The sequence below is a fragment of the Triticum urartu genome, chromosome 7 (assembly GCF_003073215.2).
Source record: "Triticum urartu cultivar G1812 chromosome 7, Tu2.1, whole genome shotgun sequence".
In the NCBI taxonomy this organism is placed as follows: Eukaryota; Viridiplantae; Streptophyta; class Magnoliopsida; order Poales; family Poaceae; genus Triticum; species Triticum urartu.
In genome coordinates this window covers 383,730,780-383,738,116 of record NC_053028.1, presented here as the reverse complement: position 1 = coordinate 383,738,116, position 7,337 = coordinate 383,730,780, and positions in this window count along the sequence as shown.

The following is a 7,337-nucleotide window of genomic DNA, read 5'->3' as shown; positions in this document are numbered from 1 at the left end:
TCAACTCTTTGTCCTAGAATAGCACCTACAGCATAATCACTAGCATCCCATATAATTTCAAAGGGTAAATTCCAATCAGGTGGCTGAATAATAGGTGCAGAAATCAATGCTTTCTTAAGTGTTTCAAATGCTTCTACACAATCATCATCAAAGACAAATGGTATATCTTTTTGTAATAAATTAGTCAGAGGCAAAGAAATTCTTGAGAAGTCCTTAATGAACCTCCTATAAAAACCGGCATGACCAAGGAAACTTCTTATACCTTTGATGTCCTTGGGACATGGCATCTTTTCAATAGCATCAACCTTGGCTTTATCAACTTGAATACCTCTTTCAGAAACTTTATGCCCCAAGACAATACCTTCATTAACCATAAAGTGGCACTTTTCCCAATTCAAGACAAGATTAGTTTCTTCACATCTCTGCCAAACTCGATCAAGGTTGCTCAAGAAATCATCAAAAGAAGATCCATAGATGGAAAAGTCGTCCATGAAAACCTCACAAATCTTTTCACAAAAGTTAGAGAATATAGCCATCATGCATCTTTGAAAGGTAGCAGGTGCATTACATAAACCAAAAGGCATACGTCTATAAGCAAAAGTACCAAAAGGGCATGTAAAAGTAGTCTTTGATTGATCTTTGGCTGACACAGGTATTTGAGAGAAACCAGAATAACCATCTAGAAAGCAAAAATGTGTATGTTTAGATAATTTTTCTAGCATTTGATCGATAAAAGGTAAGGGGTAATGATCTTTTTTAGTAGCCTTATTTAATTTGCAGAAATCAATTACCATCCTATAACCTGTAATAATTCTTTGAGGAATCAATTCATCTTTATCATTAGGAACAACAGTAATATCTCCCTTCTTAGGGACACAATGGACAAGGCTTACCCACTGACTATCAGCAACGGGATAAATTATACCTGCCTCAAGGAGCTTTAGTATCTCCTTTCTTACCACTTCTTTCATTTTAGGATTCAGCCGGCATTGATGATCACGAACTGGTTTAGCATCTTCTTCCAAATTAATTTTATGTTGACATAGAGTGGGACTAATGCCCTTAAGATCATCAAGAGTATACCCAATAGCAGCACGGTGCTTCTTCAGAGTTTTCAATAATCTCTCTTCTTCATGCTCTGAAAGGTTAGCACTAATAATAACATGATATATCTTTTTCTCATCAAGATAAGAATATTTAAGAGTATCAGGTAACAGTTTAAGCTCAAACACGGGATCACCCATGGGTGGAGGAGGATCCCCTAGGATTTCAACAGGTAAATTGTTTTTCAGAATAGGTTCCTGTTTAAAGAATACTTCATCTAATTCCCTTCTTTCATTCATAAATATATCCTTTTCATGGTCTAGCCAATATTGTTCTAAAGGATCACTAGGAGGTACGACAATAGAAGCAAGACCAATAATTTCATCCTTACTAAGTAATTCTTCTTCACGGTGTTGTCTACTAAATTTAGAAAAATTAAATTCATGAGTCACATCATCTAAACCGATAGTAACAACATCTCTTTTGCAATCTATGGTAGCATTAACAGTGTTCAAGAAGGGTCTACCAAATATAATGGGACAAAAGCTATCTTGTGGGGAACCAAGAACAAGAAAATCAGCAAGATATTTAGTTTTCCCACACAAGACTTCAACATCTCTAACAATTCCCATTGGTGAAATAGTATCTCTATTGGCAAGTTTAATTGTGACATCAATATCTTCCATCTCAGCAGGTGTAATATCATGCATAACTTCTTTGTATAAGGAATAAGGTATTGCACTAGCACTAGCACCATATCACATAAGCCATGATAACAATGATCTCCTATTTTAACAGAAATAATAGGCATGCCTACCACAGGTCTAGGTTTATCACGGGGTTTAGCAATTCTAGCAGTTTCATTACAGAAATAAATAACATGCCCATCTATATTATCAGACAAGAGATCTTTAACAATGGCAATATTAGGTTCAACTTTAACTTGCTCAGGAGGTGTATATGTTTTAATATTGCTTTTATGAACCACAGTTGAAGCTTTAGCATGATCCTTTATCCTAACAGGGAAAGGTGGTTTCCCAACATAAGAAGTAGGAACAATAGGATCATTATAAGTGATAGTCTTTTCTTCAACTTTAATAGGTGCAGCTACTTTTACTTCTATGGGAGGATGATATTTAAACCACTTCTCCTTTGGGAGATCAACATAAGCAACAAAAGATTCACAGAAAGAAGCTACTATCTCAGAGTCAAGTCCATATTTAGTGCTAAATTTATGAAAAATATCGGTATCCATAAAAGATTTAACACAATCAAAACTAGGTGTCATACCTGACTCCTTACCATTGTCGAGGTCCCAATCTTCAGAGTTGCATTTAATTCTTTCCAATAAATCCCATTTGAATTCAATAGTCTTCATCATAAAAGAGCCAGCACAAGAAGTATCAAGCATGGTGCGATTGTTACCAGAAAGCCGAGCATAAAAATTTTGAATAATCATTTCTCTTGAGAGCTCATGATTGGGGCATGAATATAACATTGATTTAAGGCTCCCCCAAGCTTGAGCGATGCTTTCTCCTTCGCGAGGCCAAAAATTATATATATAATTGCGATCACGATGAACAAGGTGCATAGGATAAAACTTCTGATGAAATTCCAATTTCAATCGTTTGTAATTCCAAGACATCATATCATCACATAGCCTATACCATGTCGATGCATCTCCCCTCAAAGATAAAGGGAAGATATTCTTCTTAACAACATCTCCGGGTACACCTGCAAGCTTAAATAATCCACAAACTTCATCCACATATATCAAATGTTCATCAGGATGTTTTGTTCCATCTCCTAAAAAAGGATTAGCTAGCAGTTTGAACTTCAAAGCAAGCATTTTTCATTTTCATTTTCATTTTCATTTTCAGTAGGTTCAGTAGGTTGAGGAGCAACTCTTTGCTCTACTGGTCGGGGTGAAGATACCCCGAACAAGCCCCTCAAAGGATTACCTTCCATGGTAAAAAGTGACGGTAAATTTCAGCGCACTATATAAATTTTTCCTTACCAAATTCCACCTACCAAAGGCGCTTCACTCCCCGGAAACGGCACCAAAAAAGAGTCTTGATGACCCACAAGTATAGGGGATCTAAGATAGTCCTTTCGATAAGTAAGAATGTCAAACCCAACGAGGAGCAGAAGGAAATGATAAGCGGTTTCCAGCAAGGTATTCTCTGCAAGTACTGAATTAAGTGGTAACAGATAGTTTTGTGATAAGATAATTTGTAACGAGCAACAAGTAACAAAAGTAAATAAGGTGCAGAAAGGTGGCCCAATCCTTTTTGTAGAAAAGGATAAGCCTGGACAAACTCTTATATGATGTAAAGCGCTCCCGAGGACACATGGGAATATCGTCAAGCTAGTTTTCATCGCGTTCATATGATTCGCATTCGGTACTTTGATAATTTGGTATGTGGGTGGACCGGTGCTCGAGTGTTGCCCTTACTTGGAAAAGCATCCCACTTATGATTAACCTCTATTGCAAGCATCCGCAACTACAACAAAAGTATTAAGGTAAACCTAACCATAGCATGAAACATATGGATCCAAATCAGCCCCTTATGAAGCAACGCATAAACTAGGGTTTAAGCTTCTGTCACTCTAGCAACCCATCATCTACTTATTACTTCCCAATGCCTTCCTCTAGGCCCAAATAATGGTGAAGTGTCATGTAGTCGACGTTCACATAACACCACTAGAGGAGAGACAACATACATCTCATCAAAATATCGAACGAATACCAAATTCACATGACTACTAATAGCAAGACTTCTCCCATGTCCTCAGGAACAAAAGTAACTACTCACAAAGCATAAACATGTTCATAATCAGAGGGGTATTAATATGCATATAGGATCTGAACATATGATCTTCCACCAATTAAACCAACTAGCATCAACTACAAGGAGTAATTAACACTACTAGCAACCTACTAGCACCAATCCCGGACTTGGAGACAAGAATTGGATACAAGAGATGAACTAGGGTTTTGAGATGAGATGGTGCTGATGAAGATGTTGATGGAGATTTCCCTCTCCCGATGAGAGGAGCGTTGGTGATGATGATGGCGATGATTTCCCCCTCCGGGAGGGAAGTTTCGTCGGCAGAACAGCTTGGCCAGAGCCCTAGATTGGTTCCACCAAGGTTCCGCCTCGTGGAGGCGGAGTTTCGTCTAAGAAGATGGCTTATGATTTTTTCCCATCGAAAGACTCCATATAGCAGAAGATGGCCACCGGAGGGCCACCAGGGGGCCCACGAGGTAGGGGGGCGCCCAGGGGGGTAGGGCGCGCCCCCACCCTCGTGGGCAGGGTGTGGCCCCCTGGTGAAGTTCTTGCTCTCAGTATTTTTTATATATTTGGAAAACGTCTTCCGTGGAGTTTCAGGACTTTTGGAGCTGTGCAGAATAGGTCTCTAATATTTGCTCCTTTTCCAGCCCAGAATCCCAGCTGCCGGCATTCTCCCTCTTTATGTAAACCTTGTAAAATAAGAGAGAATAGGCATAAGTATTGTGACATAATGTGTAATAACAGCCCATAATGCAATAAATATCGATATAAAAGCATGATGCAAAATGGACGTATCATCGAGCCGTTTAAAATGGTCCACTATCAAATCATTGCATACCCGAGCCTCCCTCACCGCATCATCAAAACCTTGTAGCTTCAGCCAAAATTTCTCGAATCTAAACCTTTTCTTGGGACAGCCCAAAGCCCATGTACTAAGATGTAGGGGAGCATGATCCGACACTCCGGATGACAAAGCATGCAGCAAACAGTCATGGTATTCCAAGTCCCAATCAACCGACATGAGCACACAATCAATTTTGGTCATGGTCGGCGCATCCCTCTCATTCGACCAGGTGAATCTCCTTCAATGCATGTACATTTCTTTCAGTTCATCATTATCCATGAAGCCTCAGAATTTAGCCATCATACTCCTATTGAGGTTGGTATTATTTTTTCCAAAGCGCACAATATCATATTAAAATCTCCGAGCACCATCGAAGGTCCCAGGCAAAGCGCCCTTTCTGTCTTGCAACCCCTATAAGAACGTTGTATTGAGTGTGTCACCTTGCGGCCCGTAGACCACAAATAGCCACCAATTCACCCCTTTTCTGGTATGCACTTAACCCGTGATAAAGTCAGTGTCCCATTGAAAGTGGTCGATCTCCATGATGGTCGAGTCCCAAGCTAACAGGATGCCACCTCTAGTCTCCACTGCCGGCACATAAGAAAAACCGTCAAAAGACGCCCCTAAGCATTGCATAACATTATAACGATCGATTACATCCAATTTTGTCTCCTGGAGATAATCAACATTCACTCTAACTGTAGCTACAAAAGCTCTGACCGCGTCTCTCTTGCCCGGGTTGTTTAGTCCTCTCACATTCCAACAAAGGAAAGATGGGCTTGGGTCCATAAAGATTTAGCAAGCGCCAAAACTCCTTGTAAGCTCAAGGCTTAGTGCACTCCTATCGGATTTCGGGTTCCGGCAGACCCTTGAGGTTCGAACACTGGGGTGCGCGCGGAGATCTCTCCCCTACCGATCTACGTCCATCTCCTCTCGTGCAAACTAGATGAAAAATAACAACACAAGGACACGAGGTTTATACTGGTTCGGGCCACCGTTGTGGTGTAATACCCTACTCCAGTGTGTGGTGTGGTGGATTGCCTCAGGGGACTGATGATGAACAGTACAAGGGAAGAACAGCCTCGCGAGAGGTGTTCTTGAGCTGGTGCGATGAACTGCTAGGGTGAGTTCAGTCGCCTCTCTCTCTCTGCTAGGGTTCTACCAGATCTTCTCTCTCTGTCCGTTGTTCTAGATGTCTCTACTCTGTGGTGGCTAGCTCTATTTATAGAGGCCCTGGGCCTCTCCCCGAATAATTGAGCGGGAAGGGCGCCAACAATTGGCCATTTTGAAGGGGAACATCTAGTACAAGTTATCCTGACCAAAGGTGGTCTTCGGCTGCCAAAAGCACTGGTGATGACGCCGTCTTGGGCTCCACGGTGACCTCCGTCCGGCCGTCCGGCTGGTCTTGGTCTCGTTGCACCGGAATGGTAACCTTTGCCTGATACCTTGGCCTGTGCTTGCCCCCTTTGCACCAAAGGGGAAACAAGGACCCTGCGCAGGCCGGCGCCCGCCTGGCGCCCGCCTGGCCTTGATCGTCATGGCTTGCGTCATGGGATCCTCGTGAGGTACCCTTGCATTGATCTCTCCGCCTCCTCGCGAGCCTGCCTGATGAGGCCCTTCTTGAGGAAGCTTCCTGTCGTCCGCCCCGCGAGGCTTGGCCCCTCGCGAGGGTCTTGAGCTTGGCTGACCGAAGATGGGTCGCGCTGGCCCACCACTGAGCCCGCTGCGGGGCCCCGCAGACTCGTTATAGTGCTAATGCGCATTGAAGGCTTACTCCTGAGTTGGGGAGTGGAACCTCGCATTCCCAAGTTCCTCTCCAACGAACCAGCGGTCGCTTGTAGCTCCACCACGAACGAGAAGCGACAGCCATATGCGCCATAGAATAAAGATAAGCGACAACGCAACGATGGCTTGGGACAGTTTAGGATTCCGTCATGTCGGCCTTCTTAGCACAGTAGTACCGACGACAAGAAGGGGTTCTATGACTCCTGCGCATTAGCGACGTCGCGAGCATGTGAGACAGTATGCACTTGTTCTTGCCAGATGATACTTGAAGCCTAATTGCGGCGGAGCTCCCTCGGGCGACAACTCTCGTTTTGCGTCCGTTCGGCCATCCACACCAGTTGGTCGATGGTGAGATCCTCCGGTGTTGTAGTTGTGGACTACTGATGAAGTGGTGTGCTTGAGTAGTCTTGGCGGTCATAGCACCCACCTTCCCACTGGCGCCACTTAGCTCCCTTGGAGCTTGTCTGCACAGCCCGTCAGACTTTACCTCGTCTCGGAGCCTTGCCTGTTCCTGTTGCTGAACAGTTGTCCTCTCGTCTTCTGCGTGGTGGACTGATCATCTTGCGCCTGCTGCGTCCCTCTCTTCCTATTAATATACGCGTGTCAGGCATCATCGCGGATTGCTCCCTCGCAATGCCTCCGCCAGTAACAAACCCAATGCTCTCTGGCTCTATTAGCTCTTCTCTTCCCACACACTTATCATCCCTTCACGCATTGGCATTCAGATACTTTCGGCCGTTCCAAAACGACAACGAAGCGAAGTGATTTTCGGGTGTACATTCCAGTTGAGCCTTCGCGCTAGCCCTATCGTTTCCCCTCGAATTGGTTACTTCCGGCAAGGCTTTTAAACAACCCTGTTCCTCCACCTC